The sequence below is a fragment of the Triplophysa dalaica genome, chromosome 24, assembly GCF_015846415.1.
Source record: "Triplophysa dalaica isolate WHDGS20190420 chromosome 24, ASM1584641v1, whole genome shotgun sequence".
NCBI classification, from domain to species: domain Eukaryota; kingdom Metazoa; phylum Chordata; class Actinopteri; order Cypriniformes; family Nemacheilidae; genus Triplophysa; species Triplophysa dalaica.
The window spans coordinates 11,137,396-11,156,263 of record NC_079565.1 but is presented as its reverse complement, the minus strand read 5'-3'; the positions used below and the strand labels follow the sequence as shown (position 1 = coordinate 11,156,263).

The 18,868-nt window shown below is 36.6% G+C and overlaps 1 protein-coding gene across 1 annotated transcript in view; it reads right to left on the bottom strand.

Moving 5' to 3' along the window:
• Positions 1-17,336, bottom strand: part of osbpl5 (oxysterol binding protein-like 5) — a 42,860-nt gene extending 25,524 nt beyond the window's left edge. The window contains exon 1 of the mRNA XM_056740136.1: positions 16,794-17,336. The gene's annotated coding sequence lies outside the window, so the exon portion shown is untranslated. The remainder of the gene's footprint in view (positions 1-16,793) is intronic.
• Between the last annotated feature and the right edge of the window lie 1,532 nt (positions 17,337-18,868).

The following is an 18,868-nucleotide window of genomic DNA, read 5'->3' as shown; positions in this document are numbered from 1 at the left end:
TTCAAATCACGCCCCTATTAATTCAGGGTGTAGATGCCTCGCCCCTAGATATCGCAACATGGAGAAACGTAATCCAGCCAAAAAGTGGAACTTTTCCGATTAAGAAATTAAATTTTAACCTGGAAAAGGTGAATCAAAGGAAGAGATCGCTGCGTTCAACAGCGTCGGTGTAGTGAACTGAACTCTAACTGAGGTTTGATTTTTTTATTGTATATTTAAAATATGAGCGCAAATATTTAATTTTATTATTAGTGCTTGACTATTATTTCATACACTGAAAGTATTATTGTTGCTTTAAATTAGTTTGGTTGTACAATGCTTTTAAATTTGAATAAAATTAATCTTACTTCAGTCTTAAAAAACATGGTTTAAGTTACATTAATGTGTTAATGTAAAAATGAATATAGATTATTCAATTATTCAAGCAATTATAAAATGTTTATTTGTAAAAAAAGAAAACATTTTTAATAATTTAGGTAAAGAAAAAATGGTCTGTGGTGGAGGAGACAGACGTATGTTTCTAAGCAGAATAAAGGTCCAAAATTAGGGATGCACGATCCCTAACTGTTGACACTTTACGCTCTCAACAGTCGCAGTTACGGTTACGTAGCGGAAGGGAGGCGGGGCTATCAGACGATGCTCGAGCAAAACTCTCCAGCGCAGTGATAACGCTTCAATCTGATGATGACTAAAGCAATGCTGGGCAAAACACATGAAAACTACATTAAATGAACAATGCACAAGTATATTTTTATTCATTCGATTGACGTCATTGGTGCTCGTCTGGGAAACTTATATATTTCGGTTAGTATAAAACCATTTTAGTTTATACCATTTGGGACGATACTACTCTTCTGAAATTCATATACTAGATGGTTGACTGCATAGTGCTTATATAGAGTATAGTATGTCATTTGGGACACAGCTCATGACTTCGCTGGTCTGGAAGTTTTTCTCGGTGGCATCGGAGGACAATGCTATTGCTATTTCCTAATCATGTTCTGTAAAGATTGCAAGAGGAGGAAAAAAGGCGTCAAGTTTTAACACAACAAATCTAATATCTCATTTGAAAGGTTGTCATTGTAGTAGGCTGTGTTAAAAAATATCAAGATGCCACAGAAGCATTAGTTGCAGCTAAAGTTCCTAGCAACAAGCCTACAACAAGGGAAAGTACTTCAGAGGAGGGTGAGACATGTTGAGTACTGCAAATGGAAAATCAGTTAAAGATTATTATTGTTTATCATTTTTTATGCTAAGCTATATGATTTCAAAGAAATCTCAATTACGCCTTATGCACTTTTGAGGATGCACTTTATATTTCTTAAGCATGCACTTTATTTTTTTTTAATTTCATTTATGAATTTGAAAGTCGTGACTTAATGTCTATACACTTTCCTAATCCGTATGGTTGAATAGATGCATTTCTTGTGTGTTTTTAACTTTGTTAAATTATATAAAAAAAGAAAATCTCAGCTATGCCTTTTCCACTTTTGAGGAAGCACTTTATTTTTGTAGAGGATGAACTTTTGTTTTTCATATTTTTCATGCTTGATAAATGTCAATTCATTTGAATTATTATGTATTTGGTAAACATATAACTTAAAGTCTATTATTATATTATATACCTTCCTCATCCTCATGTACAAGAGATTATAACATAAATGTATGCATTTCTTGTTTGTTATGCATAATATCCGAATTCTTGTAAGGACTGATGTATGCTGTTATTGTTGAGCTACTATCAGATTTCATCAGTACATCTTAGATTTTCTATTCTCCTGAGTGTACAAACGGCAGATTATATGAAAATATAAAATAAAAATACGAATTTATAGCATATCGGTATCGGGATCGGCTATTGCAAGGACTTAATTATCGGTATCGGTTGAAATATTTCAAACTGCAGTTGGTTTGTTTTGATTAAAGCCATAATAACTAAAAAAAATACAGCTAACTAACACAATAAAACACATTAAAAGGTGATAACAGAATAAAAAACATGAATTTTGGAACCAAACTCTTCATTTATTACTTACTATTGTACAGTAAAAGTCGGAAATACAGTATGCAAAAAAGTAAAAATGAAGAATGTAACGGATTTCACTAGGCCTTACTCAGGGTATGATTCTTACATGCTTATACATGCAACATGATACAATATATCATGACATAATTCGGTCCAGTACATGCTACAATATATTGCAATACATTTTTTTTCACAAATGTGAAAAAATGAGCTGAACATACAACGTTTTGTGTACTACCTGAAGTATTGCGTGTAAATAAGTGTACAAACACTGCTTACAGTACTTCTTGATATAATGCTATTAGGACCTCTAGATAAACTATTGCTCTATAAAAATATTGCATTAGATGTCAATTTTTTCACGGGTTTACACCTTACATGTGTTTTTAATACACTGTTTCACTTGCAATTAAGTAAATTCACTATAATAAAACGTATTGTCAACAATACATGTCGCATTAAGTGTTAACAAACATTACACTACCTTTTTGTTCTGTAAAAACAGGCAGAAACTACTCCACACAGTTGAGACTCCCACGATAAATAACAGAGAAGTACATTGCTAACGTATGATTTTTAAACTGGTTATACTAGCTAGGACACGGGACACTGTTTATTAACAGTCAAGACAAAATAAAGGCCAAGCCTAGCTGACTCCAGGTTCTAAAACCTTTCTACTGGCCTAAATGAAGACCTGAGAGGTATTCTGGGCCTCTCACATATAAGAAAGACTAAAAACACAAGATTCCCACTGTGCAGTCTCTTTAAATAGAATGACATCTTGGCCCGTACCCTCTCAGTTCCACTAATGATGTGTTCTGCCTCATGGACGTTCGTAACCAGTAACAAGGTCGCTCAGGGTTGGGCTGTACCCACACCTAAAGACCGACAGTACTCGCTTCGGCTTTCTTGTCGGGGAAGCAGTAATTACAGTCTCAAGAGGTTTGATTAGGTGCTATTCAGGGACGTAAACACTGAATACCTAGGGACCCTTCAAAAATATCTTCAAGAAGATTGGAAAAAGATGGGGTTGAAAACCGTAAAGATGCCAAATGAAACGAACAGATATCAGTCTGAAATTACCCAAAATATTGTACACGACAGCTCAAAATATAAATCTTTACTTTGGCTCTACCGTTGCGAATCGGTGTAAGGTACTCTGAAGCCTAGATCTGAGAAACTGGGCTGCATATTTGAAGCACAACTGTGGCCATAGGTGACATTTGCCTTTAGCCCAAAAGTTTTATTTATTCATTGGCAAGTGATGCAATAAAAACCAGCTATGGGTGGTGTGTAGCTCACTGCTATTTTGAGCAGGTCACTATGCTCGTGTCTTTAAATCATAACCCTGCATCAGATCACGCACTCCATTTAACACAGACTTTAATGTGTCTTATGTAGGTCACGGCAAACAGCAATTTAAGATCTACCTCCCAACTCACACAGCCTAATTTACTTAAAAGACCTAAAAGTTCCATGTGTTTTTCAGAGATTATAGCAGATTTCAACATCAGCATTAATTGCAATCAAGGCCAGCACTTAATTTCAACAACGTCTGGGAACAAATTTGTGAGTATTAAGGCTGAGCAACCTTTCAAACGTCCAGAATAATCTAGAGTGTTTTGGGTCATTCTGCCAATTCTTTCCTCATTTCCAAGGTCAAACTGACGTTTCCGGACAATGCTATCAGTACATTCCAACTGTAATTGCTGATAACACACAAATAAAATAGCGAAAGAGAATGTTAAAGCGTTAAAATCAAGTTCTCATGACTGTAATGTGTTTAGACTTTACTACTATGATGTATAAATATGTCAATATCAACATCATATCATATGATGTCAAAACGTCATTTTGATGTTTCGTATCAGGACTAGTAATGGAAATGCATAATTTAAAAATAAAAACTGTTCATTTGCAAAAAAGTTGTTATACACATGTGGTTTTTACTTTTTTGCGAAAAAAGCGCATTTGCCGAATAATCTGACGTAGCGGATGTTACACCCACAAGACTTAGCGGCTGTTACCTTTGATGGTGTCTTTCTGGTTTCCAGATATTTTTTATTTACTGTTGGTTACTATGTTGCCATTAAGAGGTCGAACGGGATTCGATTTGCTCCATAACTACGGTGCTCAGTCCCTACAGATAACGATTTTACAAGATCTTTTTATTGATTTATTTCAAATAAAAAAATAACAATTTACATAATAACACTTAATAGCGCTCAGTCCAAACACAACGGTGGCCACCAGAGTACAAAAAGAGGTCATTTTCATGTTGACGCAGGGAAGAGATCATGTGGGCATTAGAAAGATTGTAGAACGAGCGATGTCTTATTATTACATAAAATAAAAGATCTGTGGATATTAAGGATAAAAAGAAGGATAAAAGTCAGGCAGGAGCTAAGACCTGCGTTAATATTATAAAGACTTTCCAGCAGAGACTCGTTAGAACCAGCGTTACTAAGGCTTTTAGCAGAGATACCCACAGATATCTATGGAGATAGTTTCCAGCAGAGAGTCATTGGAGAGTAAGATCGTCTTTAAATCACCCCCGAGGAGGTTGCTTTGATTCGGATCAGTATGTAAGTAACATTGTTTTTCTGTTTGTTCGAACCAAGATACGTTGTTGTTTTTGTTGTAATATTAGCTGTGTGACGGAGCAGTTTTGAGCGTCATTGTTTATCTGGACCACTTTAATTTTGTACTCGTCCAGATACTGGAGAGAGAGCGAGAGCGCATTGGCGCTAAAACTGTACAGAGAGCGTGTTTTAATCTCTTACTCAATGATGAATAAATTTACATTTAATCCACTGGTCACATGCATACAGACGCGTAGAGATCACAGATCATCCGCAATCCATTTCACCACTATACCGCAGGGGAGAGGGAGAGGAGTTGTTTGTCTGTTTAGGGCTGATGTACAAAACATTGCGTGAATTCAATGTATTTAGTCACGCTCATGATGTAGATATAAACAGCTTATTCTAAGGTATTAGAAACATAACGCTTCCTTTTGTAAGGTCTTTTTACACCTCTGAACACATAATTTTGTATATTAAATTGCATTTCTGTCAATAGATCCTCATAAAAACATAGTATTGTTCCAGTATTGTATACTCACACATGCTCACAAACATGCACAAGCACGCTATCAATATACTGACAAATGCCTTTTCAAAGTTACAATAATAAAATGTAAAATTTTTGTGTGTATTTTTGTAACCCTGTTATAACTAGGCTACTTATGTTAATGCACTCACAGCCCTGTCTGCAAAATGACTGCGTTTCTCTATTAATGCAGCATATAGTCAATAAATGAATTACTTTTTAATATCTCATGTTTACTAAAACTGGCTCTACCTTGTCACTGTGAAACTTTTAAACTTTTATTTCGCTCCGTGCAGACTGTGTTCTCACGTCTTCAAACCAAGCAGCCTGTCAGTCACTGATCTATATATATCAGTGCTGTCAGTATAAGTTTTATTTATGCCTCTAGAGATCGCTGCGTTACTCTATACTCTGTACTCTCTACATGTGTATCACAATAGAGCTTTCCTTGCTGGGTCGGGATCAAATACAACCAGTAAAAACAATCGGTGGTGATTACTGTCGATAGTTCAAATGATCGTTATCGGTGCCGATTAATCGGCAAAATCGATTAATCGGTCGACCCCTATTACCAATACCACCGTGACCTGCTCAAAGGACTTGATGGAAACGCATCAATTTCGCATTAGTCTTTACTCCAGTTACTGCAAACTTGGAAAAGATTTGCATCATGTTTGGACGGAAATCCAGCTATTGTCATGAAAATTAAGACACAATGCAAAAGTTCTTAGTGGTTGTAAAAACAGCCTTTTGTTATTTTTGCAATCCACAAATTTAGCTTCCAAATCGCCACCTGTATTTGAAACTTAAACTGCAACTGTGAACAAAATTAATTTGACAGAATTAAATTTACTTCTTTATTTGAACTACTTTACTGCTTTAAATACAGTAAACAATTTTAAATTACAAAAACAGAAGGCAAATTTACAAGCCAGGTGTAAAACAACATGACTCATCGTATATTTTACCGTATTTATGCTGATCCCCCCAGCTGACGGAATCTTTTTTTACAGGGTATCTTATAATTATTTGAATTTTTGTTAAAATTATTATGTTATAATAAAAAAATATAAGTTATTTGTATTTGTGTAATTTACAGGGTAATTGTATACTATCTTTACATGGTTTGACGTACATTTCCTGAAAACTCTATGTGACAGCTCAAATTATACAATTATAATAAGGTTTCTATTGTGAAGCAGAACAAAGGAGCTTTCAGTAAAATATTATTCATATGTTTTTATTTTATATATATGACCTGGACATATTTTTGAAAGAGTTTTTAATATTGATTAATAATTTTCTTTCTAACTTCCTGGCATTATAATATCATGTAATGATACACATTGGTGTATCACATGGGTAAATATATCGGTGACATTATAATGATTATTTCCAAACCATATCCAGGCCAGATTGGAAAACTCCCTCTCTAGCTTTATCGCTCAGAGGCCAACAATCTCTGTTCTTCACATTTTGGTGACACTAATAAGTTTAATAAGGAACATAAAGAGCACAAAACCCAGATAAAGTGTTCTGCTCTTATCATACGGTGAGGGGGAGTACTGACTTCAAAATCCTTGCTGGAGCAATATGTACAATCTTTTGCAGCACTACATTTTTTAAGTTTCTCACACGTGCAAATAACAGCTAGACTGTTATAGCAGAGGAGGATTACCCAAAATGTGATGAATTATAATCTGATTTTAAAAGCTAATGGATGCAAGCTTTGATTGTTATGTTCAATGTGAGGGAAAACCATCATGGTTGTGACCTTTAGTGGCCTTTTCCAGAGCTGCATATGGCTATTTCTGTCTGGATGTCCTCTGAGGTTATTGACTGAATGACGATCAATAGAGACCCGTCAAATATTGCAATTCTGAACACATAAGACTTTGGCTTGGGCCAAGATAAGACAATAAATACAGTGTGGCTAAAACTTCAATCAAAATAAGAGCGGAGACAGAATATTCACTTTGCTAGCTCCGATAATAACCTGTTACAGCCATTGTTCTGGGGTCGGTTCAAATCCGAACCTCCGCTGGGAGTCCATCTGGTGATTGTTTGAAATAACAACTAATGTACTGAGCACACATTTATTGCATTTTCCTGTCCTCTTTTAATACCCCCTTTTCACATGACGTCACGCATATTCCATTCTGCCGTGAAGCAGTGTTCCAGTGTCACTTATGCTAGCACTCCAGTTCATAAGGTGGCAGTAATGCACCTATAAGCTGATTTGCCAACCGACATTAAAACTCAAGAAGAAGAAGTTACTTCAGCTAGCGCCTCAGAATGCAGTTTACCAAGTACCTTGCACATCTGCCACAAATACCACTAGATGATGTAGAACGCATTGCAAACAGATTTTCGCTAACGACAAGATCATAGCTAGAGAAAGGATACAAATTCTTTGTTGAACAGTACTTATTTGTTGATGAAGGTAAGTGTTTTGTTTTCCATTTGTGTCAGCGTAGGTACTAGGATAAGTACTTGAATACATGTTCTGTCAGTCTTTTTCCACTGTTGTTAAATTCCAACTCGGCGGCAAAACGGAAGTTCTTCTTCTTCTTCTTGTTTGTTGCAAGACGGATGTTATGATACACTGCTTTACGAGATGGTGGAAGTTAAGTGACGTCATTGTGAAAGGGCCTATTGATATAGTATAGTATTGATTTAGTATAGTATAGTATATCAGCCTTTTTAAGCTATCGGCAAATAACTGATAATGTGAAAATTGCATTTATCGATCAATACAGATTATTGGCCGATATATCACTGCAACTCTAAATTAAAAGACTTTTAAACTCATTTGAAATTATTTTGACTGTTACTGTGTTGCAGTGGTTCTTTCAAGTACCCCTTGACCAGACGACAACATTTTACCTTAAAATACAGTGAAATGACAGTTATTATATCTAAATGTATTAATTTATTTTTGATGCATCTTTGTGTAGTACTAATTTCATATAAAAATACTATTATCATAATTTATTGATTTTCATTATGTAATCCGAAATGTCAGTTTCTCTCACGTACCCCCTGCACTACCCCAAAGTACCCATGGGGGTACGCGTACCCCCATTTGAGAACCACTGCTGTATTGGGTAGATACAAGCTAAAGATTTGGAACAATATCAGAGTAAATAAATAACAGCTGAATTTTTAACTTGTGCTTTAACCAGAAGGTCAAACAGACTAAGTATAGTGTATATAATAGAGACGATAAATCACTGGACTGGAGTCAAGAGCCAGGAAAGCTTCAGAAGTTGATAATGGCACGGGGGTGTTTTCCCTATTTCCTGTAATAAAAAAGTCACCAGCAATGTCATTAAAGCATCACAAAGTGATAGTTTGCAGAAATTATAGCTTTTAATAGCTCACCAGTATATTATCATTAACTCAGTAAGTCCCCTCCAGAGAGAGAAGACCTGATTCGGTTTCAAGATCAGGGACATTCACATTTCTAGACTAGTTGTGGCCTAATGGTAAGCGAGTCGGACTCGTGACCAGAAGGTTGCCGCTTCGATTCTCAGGGCTGACGGGTATCAACTGAGCTGCCTTTGATCAAGGCATCTTATCCCCACAGTGATAGCTGCCAAGGTGTACATGTGTTCATGACTTGCTGTGGGTGTGTTCACTACACTCTGGATGGGTTAAACTCAGAGGTCACATTTCGGGTACGGGTCACCAAAAATAGGTAACTTTCACTATACTAGTAAACAATATCTTAATGTGTCCTCCTCCTCGCTGGGGCGCAGACAATATCCCCAAATATCGTTCGCTGACAACAACTCCTTACACAGTTGTCCTGGGCCTATGAAGGTCAGATTCACACAACCTTGACCAGTTGCTATAAACATAAAATCACATGTTCCCAGTCAATGATTAAATGCCCCCATTTACACACATCTACCACAAACCAAAACACACGTTCAAGGGCGATAGTAAAACATGGAATGGACTTAGCTTGAAAGGTCTACTAGTTATGCTAGAATTTGATCAAGTATGCAATGCTTTAGAAACGACTCACGAAGCTAATAAGAGAGGTGAAATCCTGGAGCATCCTTTGTAACAGATCATAAAAAACCCTGCACAGGAAGCATTTCTCAAATCGATCCTGACAGTGATGAGCAAAAAAACTGTGTGGAAGCGCAGCTGTGCTCTAATAGGTTGAGTGGAGTCTGGTGATATGTTCTCAAGCAGTGAGCTGAACAGCAGAATTGACCTCATGTCTCCCCTCCACGCCTTACAAAACAGCTCCCCGCTGCACAAATCAAAGCATGCACCATCCTTCATAAGAATAGACTCGAGCCATTTCCTTGGGAGTCGAGCTTTTTTGCTGATTTTGTAGGAGCTTTGTCTTTGTTACTACCGGTGCATTATGTACTGTATGTGGATTACGAATGATTTTACAGCCTGATGTCAAATGGGAACTAGGGAAGTATAAAAAGTACTAATTCTCTTGTTTTCAATTCCCAGCAAGGACCCCATTGGACAGTATTGTTCTTGATTAAAAGATGCTTAATAATGAAACCCACACTGCTGCTATTAAGGAATGCATTTCTAAAAGTGATGAGAGGACCAGACTGCCCATAATAGCAACCAGAGTTCTTTGCCAAAATGAAGGTTTGTGGGAAAGCACAGCTGACCTCTTACCATCATCTCCCTGAGGAAATTATGGAGTTCACACAAACCCACACACTGGGGCAGGCCGCACATAGGTGCGCCCCTTGAGTGTTTGTTTACACCCGGCTGGAGTTGCCAAGGAACATATAAGCAGGGGAAGCTGGTGAGCATAAGGGTGTGTGAAATTACCTCCTCTTAACTTACTGCACGTATTCGTCAAATTCATTCTGTGTATGGAGCAATATTACTTTCACTGAGAAGCCTTTGAGTGCAAAGCTTTTTATAGCTTAAAGGGGACCTGTTACAACAGTGCTGTGGCTTTACCATAGTACATTGACCCTTTTATCCAAAGCGACTTACATTGCATTATACTATGCATTTGTTTCTTAGAATGTGCAATTCCTGGGATCAAACCCATGCTAACGCCATTATCTAACCACTGAGCCACACGGAAGCTTAAAATTGCATTAAAATGCATAAAAAGAAACATGATTAGTTGTGTAAGGGCCATATGGAACTTTTCTTCAATTGCCATAACGCCTTAACCAGTAGCACAGTCATTAACCCATGAACATCATGTTTACATCAACTTTGAGAGTATGAGGGTACAAACCTATATTATTACTGTTCTTGGTGGAGGACTACATTCACAGCTCATAATGGAGAGCTCATAGAATTTGCAAATGTAATTTGTTGGAGATCAATTTTAAAGTGAACATACTGTAAGAGGGCATTTCCACAAGCCTGAAAGTCTGTTTTGTGTGATTGTGTCAGCAGTCAGAACAACATTAGTGTGCTTGGAAGAGACTGTAGTCGATGTCAGACTGAAATTAAAACAAGCAATCTATGTCAACACTGCAATTTCATTAGGGAATAGTCCCATTGTGCCCAATATGTGTGCCAGCAAACAAACCAAATGTGCTTGATTAAACACATCACAATCAAAAAAGGTTTTTAAAGAATTGGTTGAATATGTGCACTAGAAACAATAAGAAGATTGCTGGAATATTTTGAACATCTTCCAAGTTTTGCATAGAATAACCCAATAGTAAAAAAAAGCTGTGCATCAAATGGGTAATATAACACGGCTAAAACGAATATTATCGTATATTTAAGATGTAAAATTTTAGAATTTAAGATTTAAGGTTTAAGCTTGTCACTTTGAAAAGCGCGGTGTGCTATGATTGGCCAGTTATCCAGTACGTAGTGATTGGTCGAATACAGCAAGCGTGTGACGGAAATGTAACGCCTTACCATATTTGGAACATCAGGTTCAAAGTAATTGTGTTGACAGGTACGCCCACCTTTCTCGCGTATACATTTGGACAGTCTTAGTTAAATTATACCACGAACTGACGTAGATTTGTGGGGGTGTGGTTACACGAGGCGTTTCAGGCAGGTCTGGGTGACCATTTGCCTTTAGATAGAATGCATCTTTTGCTCCGACACTTTAATTTTGCAAATTTACGTGTCTAATACATGCATGGGCAACTTATAACACACCAAAGACACAGAAAAACACATATTCATGCTATATGAACCCTTTAAAGGATTTTAATTCTTTAATGCACGGCTAGTCGTGGATTACCCCAAATATACCCTGGTCATTTGGCAAGTTAAAGAAGTTATTGATGTTTATGGCGTGATTTTTGATCAGACAAGTGAAAACGCAAAGTTATTTTCATCAATTATTTTGAAAATGGATCAAACTGACTTGAACAACCTGTGAAATAAACGGTTTTAATGCACACTTTCCGGCCAATCAAAATCGACTATTCAAACAGACCATGATAAAACAATTCTTAAAACACAGCAAAAATATATTTGATTCTACTATAATTAAAGCAATAGTTCGCCCTAAAATAATTATAATACAAATATTTAGTTACTTATTCACCTTCAAAACATGTTTTTGACTCTTTCTTCTGTAAAAACAAAAAAATACATTTTTAGAAATGTTTCTGTGTTTTTTGCTCATATAGTTGTAGTGAACTGAGTCCGATATTGTTTGGTTTCCAACATTCTCCAAAAAATACAGATCGATGCTTATATACTTTGTTCGCAAACAGACTCGTTTCCTTTTTCCAACACACAACCAGGCTATAAGTACAGACTTCATGGGAGTGTTTATGCATCTCTGGATATCTAGTGGGGCCAATTACACTCCAATCTCTGGAAGTGTTTTCCTTCACTGCAGAATGTGCAGATCTCCTTTTCCAGATGGCACAATATAAAGGGAACAGTCTGATCGCTTTGGTTTCTCTGAATCTGTGACTAATTTTAGATCACGTTTGCGCTCAATTTCACCTGCTACAGTAAATTACATTGGAATAAATTTACGACCGCACGAAGAGATGGAATCTAAACAGACCCGTCTAATCTAAAACACACAAAAAGCTTTTAATTCACGCACCATCAACACATGAGTGACTTGGGTGTTCTTGCAGGTAATGTGGGTATAAATTCCTGATGCCGTTTCATCCTTCAGCCAATTTCGTGTCCTCTATTCACTCTGTAAATGTCCTATATCGTTTTTTCCCTTCTCTGTGCTACGCTGTGTCACTCTGTGAGACGAGTCCCTTGTGAGAGTGCGCGAAATAGTACAATCTCTGCTAACATCTCATAGTCATACTGTAGCCTCAGAGGAGGGAAACTAGGGCAGGACGTTTTCTTCAAGAGAACTTCAACACCAGCCTTAAGCAAACGATGGCATATAGACTTAAAAAAGCTCTGCTGATGCAGGATAATACAACATCTTGCATAGTAAATAAATTACAGACTGCAGTAACTACGGCTTTCCACAGCATACGACATGGAAAAAAGAAAAATCAAGTGATTTACAGGCAAACTGAAGTGCCTGCCAGACCATTAAATAACATGGTTACCGGACAACTTTAACTATATTTATTTTCATTTAAGAATACATTGGGCCATGGTACTATAACTGCATAAAATGCCAATCCCATATTTATTAAAAATGCTCCCAAAATGGTCAGGGTTACTGGTTACTGTGGTCCTGGAAGCCTTTGCCAGTAAATATCTGAACCCAGAGCATAATTCTCCATTGATAGTTATTTAAGAGAAGCTGACCATTTTGATTATTTAGTCATTTTGGTGCATTATATTTTATATTATTTACATTATAGCTCTTTTGTCAGTGGCCGTGGTGGTGCTATCTGCACGTTCCTTGATGCTTCAACCAATCAGCAGTCAGCATTGAAATCATGACACTTTTCTTCAGTAAACCATGGTGTGCGGCTGCTATCCAAAATAAGATCATATTTCGTTTGTGTAGCGAATGTATAACCAAAGGAATAAACAGACAAAAAAAAAAAAATTGGATACATGCACACATCACACACAGCATCAGCTACTTTATTAAATGTCATTACAGCAGAATGAACATTGTAAAATAAAACACCCTTCTAAAGGTCAGGGATCTTTTTTCTACGTTGCATTGCTTTTCTGTGCAAACAAATGTATGAAAAGCATATACTTTCATTTGAAATAGCTGCTTGATTTGTACCTCAACATATGCTAGTATTGATATATAGCGAAAGCTGTGCCAACTTATAGTTAAATTTGTTTGCTTTATAGTTATCGAACATTGTATTATAGGAAACAGTATTTGAGACCTGCTATCAAATGGTGGGAGAGAAATCGTGTTCACATCTGCCCACCACTAGCACAGGAGAATGCCAGGCTTCTCATAAACTTCAGTCTAATCTACACACGTGTTCAATATGAATAAGAATTTGAACTGTGGCCATTTCTTTCCATCATCTGGTTCCACAGTGCCTATTTGCAGGGCAATGGAAAGCACCGAGCTATAAATATTGAATCTCTATTAATATTTATTGCATAAACCAAAGGCGACTGTGTATATATAGAAAAACGTTCACAATCCTCCACCCCCATTCATTATAGAGTAAGGTCCACACATATTGAATTAGGTGTAAAGACACCAACAGGGATGCATTTAATGAAAACCGGCTGAATATTTTCTTGGGATCACTTTGGGATCAAATTCAAAGGGCTCATGTATTTAAAATATGAAACTGCACCTTTGCTTAGAATAACCATAACGTTATCTTTTGTTGGTTATACAGTTGTTCAAGTCATCATCCTCGTGTGAACAGGCCTTCAATTAAACAGCAGAGATTTATAAGCAGATTCAACATCATGCCCACTCTCATGTTAATCCACAGCGAGAAACAACCTGGCCATATTTCAAGCCTTCAAGCGTGAGCCAAGCATGAGTAATCATCTGTTCCTATTGGACTGCGGTAGTTGTGAAAGAGAGGCTAAATATGAAGTTTGTCACTTTGGCTGTTGGAATGAACAGAACACAGAGCGCTGCTTAAACCAGAGTCATAATGCTTCCTTTCTAATAATCTCATACCAGGGTTTTTCCTGCATAGAGAAATTGGAGGTGGCCGCTCCCGTCAAATGTCGTGCCGCCTCAGGCTCTCGCCCAAACTATGTGGGTGTCTTCACAAGAAATGCTGCGTGCATTTAACATACTGTCATTTGTAACTGCAGTTGCGGCATTACGCCACACTAGAGGCGCTGTTTCATTATCAGCACACTGAGAAGTTAAAAAGATTTGCAGAACAAGAGCTAGCGGTTGTTTGTTTCGCATCCAAGTACGTTTCATTTCTTGAAATTTCTTAAATTAACATGACGTACATCATCGTCATGTCTTTAGCTGTGCAGTTGGAATGTGGATCAGCGTGTACTGTACGTCAGTATGAACGCACATTGCTTTTAGAAAGACTCGCACATGAATGACTCATTTGAACCGATTCATTTAAACTATTGAACTGTTCAGTCACTAGTGAATTTAAGAGACCATTGATTCATTTAAAGTGAACCACAGAGAATGCAAGACTGGTTAATTCAGTTGGCGATTGTGGGCTGAAACGTACATTTTTTGAAAATGATAAAAGAGCTATTCAGGAGTATTCAGGAAAAACCCTGAATACTAATAATCATAACTTCATTTTGATAGTGCTGGATAGCAGAAAGCCCTGGAAGGGTCTTGGTCGTGTGTACAGGAAGTGTAGACTGACCAGCCTATGACCCCTTTAAAAAAAAGAGTTCAGCTGTCTGGAGTTCTCACAAAGAGCCATCAGCGAGAAAACCGAGTCAGTGTAACGGAGGGTACGAATAAATTAAACAACAAACACTGGACTGTTAGGGCTCATTGCTTGGTTTGCTCTTTACAAAATGTCACCAGATGCTTCTCATAAGTAATCTGGATCTACTGAATGTGATTTTCACTAGTGGCTTTTGTTGATATGGGATTAGTTTCACAATAAAGAATCGTACCGCTATGAGCAAACAGATAAGCTCTGATAGTAGCCAAAGTCGTGGATTATCTGTAATGTGCTAAATTCCTGCATATCTCCCATTATATTACTTTTATCCATGAAAGTGAAACACTTTTCTGCGTTGTTTACTAAAACCTGAAACAGAATGTCTTTGGCAAATTGTCATAATGAAATTTATGTGCGTGTTCCACACATGTGCAACAACATGTTACAAAAAGAGTGGGAATTCGACAATAAATAAAAATGTTATTGATATAATTATAATAATAATGTACCACATATAATGTTTTCTTTGTCATATTATTATAATCTGCTGGTGTATAATTTTCCCATCCTTATGATTATATTAACTTATTTATATTAAATACACTTGTACATTTCTGTAGTTCTATAATATTATTATTATTATTAACATTATTATTTGTTGTCTTCTTGTTTCACAATGCAAACTAAAACCCTTTTCTGCGTTATTTACTGCTGCCTGAAACAGAATGACTTTAGCAATGGTCATAATGAAATTAATATGAGTGTTTACACACACGTGTGTAGCAGCATGTTACAAAAAGAGTGGGAATTCGCAAATAATATAAATGTTATTGATATAATAATAATGTACCACATATTATGCTTTTTTTCATATTATTACTATCTGCTTGTGTATAACTTCCCCATCCTTATGATTGTACTTATATATATTAAATACACTTGTACATTTCTGTAGTTCTATAATATTATTATTATTATTAACATTATTATTTGTTGTCTGCTTGTTTCACAATGCAAACTAAAACCCTTTTCTGCGTTATTTACTGCTGCCTGAAACAGAATGACTTTAGCAATGGTCATAATGAAATTAATATGAGTGTTTACACACATGTATGTAGCAGCATGTTACAAAAAGAGTGGGAATTCGCAAATAATATAAATGTTATTGATATAATAATAATGTACCACATAATATGCTTTCTTTTTCATATTATTACAATCTGCTTATGTATAATTTCCCCATCCTTATGATAACATGATTTAATTGACTTATTTATATTATATACACTTCTGTAGTTCTATATTATTTGTATTATCATTTACATTATTATTTGTAGTCTGCTTGTTTCACAATGCAAAAATGTAATAAAATAAAACGCACATTAAAATTAAAATAAACTATCGTATTGAAATTTACACGAACATGAAAATGACTTTCTTGTATTAATTATTCTAATAACTACACTACAATGAAATCCATATGTTTACGATGGCAGTAACATGTAGACATATAGCATTATTTGAATTACCATACTTTAAATGTCTGACAGCTAAGCTTCTACCAACATGATTCTTTATAATAAGGTATAAATAAGAAAACAGAACGACTATGTGAACAACACGGACTACATATAAATATGTAAATACGTATAACTGATTCACATCAGCTGCCAAACGAAAGTAAAATATGCATCTGTATCGCTCTATAGAGACGAAAGCCGACGATCAAGAAATTCGTGCAGTGTGTGTATGGATTGATGGCTGGCTGGCTGTCTCCCAAAGAGGAAAATGAACATCATACATCCAAATGCAGTGCGACCAGTGATGCTTGTTACGCCCGTTTCTATTGAAAGCGCATCATGCTAATCCGGATCAAACAAAAACGTTGATATATGTAGCAATATCGTAACAATCCCGCTTTGACTCACCTCCGTTGCAGTCGCAACTTCGCCCCTCGAAGACAGAAACGTGGCAGGTTTTCTAGATATATCCCGTCGACTTCATCTCCGATCACGCGGACGCGACGCGAAAATAACAGATCCCTTCGACGGTTTATGATGATCTCCCTGGTAACCGTCAGTCAATAGGAAATATGAACGGGGGGAAGCACGCGTTCGTCCTGAAACAAAGTAACGTTCACTCCGTATGACGTCTGTCGGGTTGATTTTAGTAAAGGGCGCTCGAGACACCGTTTCTAAAGCGCGATAGGGCTGGAAGTTTGAAGTTGATCGTGCACACTTGCATCTTTGAGAACCGGAGGATGATGGGACTGCCGGAAGGATACAACAGCGGTACGAAGCGTGCCATAACCGCTGCCGTACAGCTGTTTATTGTGGGAGTCTGGACGGCAGGAAATGCCTTTGGAGCTGAAGGAGGCGCTTAAGAGCAGAGCGGGATTTAACCCTCGTGCTGCAGTCATGAAAACAAGCAGAACTTTAAGTTTTAAAAGGAAAGCGGGTAACAGGGTGACGTCCAGGACATTTAAAACCTTCCTCCCAGTTTTGCAAGTGTTTTTGAGCATTAAACGGAAAAAAGTTTCACGTCAAAACAACGTTTATCTTTCGTAATAATTTATGTAGCTCAAAAATATTGTATCGTGTTAATTAAATTACGGTTTACGGTGTAACTCTTCGTGTTTGATGTGGATCTTCATTGTGCTCCATCAATTAAAATATAATACAATATTAACGTTATTACAGGCACGTGATCGGAGCGCCCTCTCGTGGAAAGAGGAGGCATTTCATATTTGAATCGTGCCCAAAACCTTATGAAAATACAAATGCGCAGATAAAAAGACCAACTGAAGAGGAACTTGTTTACTGTTTTTTATATTAACATGAAATTTATTTTACTAAAGTGTCTATAAAACCCTGCAGGTGTATATATATGTACTTTACAAATAAACATGTTTACAGCATTGGAGTAAAAGTTTGACATTATAACAATTTTGGAAAAAATCGAACGTTACGAACTTCAAAGAAAACACGACTGAAACATTACTGTCATATTGACAGGGAGAGTGTAATGAACAATAATGGAAAAAAAAAACATTGGTTATATATCGGTACTTTACCTCGGTCTGCACCATGAAAGGACTGTGCATGTGCAATGTTAAAATGAGCAGCACAGCACTGTTAAAAGAGTTTCATCTTGATGCATGAATTCCATTATATAAAAACTCATGCCTCCTGAACTCAATGCACCACATTTGGCAAGGAGTGTGAGTATTGGTCCATTGGTGTATTTGCACAAGGTGCCGAAAGTCAAAGAGAACTTCATTGCTCAGTGTAATGATCCGGCCACGCCATGAAGTAGAATTGCATTACGTTGTGAGTCTCTTTTTACGAAGTAATAGTCACAATATAAACTACAGAAAATTACAGAATTCTTCGGTAAAATTGAAATTGACAACTGTAGTTTTTTTTTAATTAAACATTGAAGTGTATTTCATTGTTTTTTGCAAATGAATGTGCCCTTATAATCTTTAATCAAAAATGTTAACCTTCTTCCTTCCTCTGAATGACCTCTCTTCCTTCCTTCTCTCTTCCGATCCAGACCCCCTCCAAAAAAACCGACAAAAAATAAACAACGATCCAACCAGTACTCGACAGACGAAATCAAGTTCTGCCCTACATTTCTTCTCATTTCAGAGGCCATCTCACTCGGATATTCATTCCAATAAAGAAAAGAAGACAATCGCTGCTTCCGTTTCATGCTGACTTTAATATTATTTCAAACAACATTCAAATACTTTGTTTTATTGTCAACACAAAAAGTGAGCTGGTTAAATGTTTACCACCAGCACATTTCATGTTTTTCAGAATATTTTCTTCTAATATATGAACTAGTATTATAGTACTCAAGACTGGTCTCAAAGCCCTTATTTGGATGGTCTTGTCTCGGTCTCCACTGTCTTTGGTGTCTCGATCTTGTCTTGGTCTCTGTATTAGTAGTCTCAGGGTTTTATTTCAAGACAGGTCAAGACCATAACTGTATGAAGGAC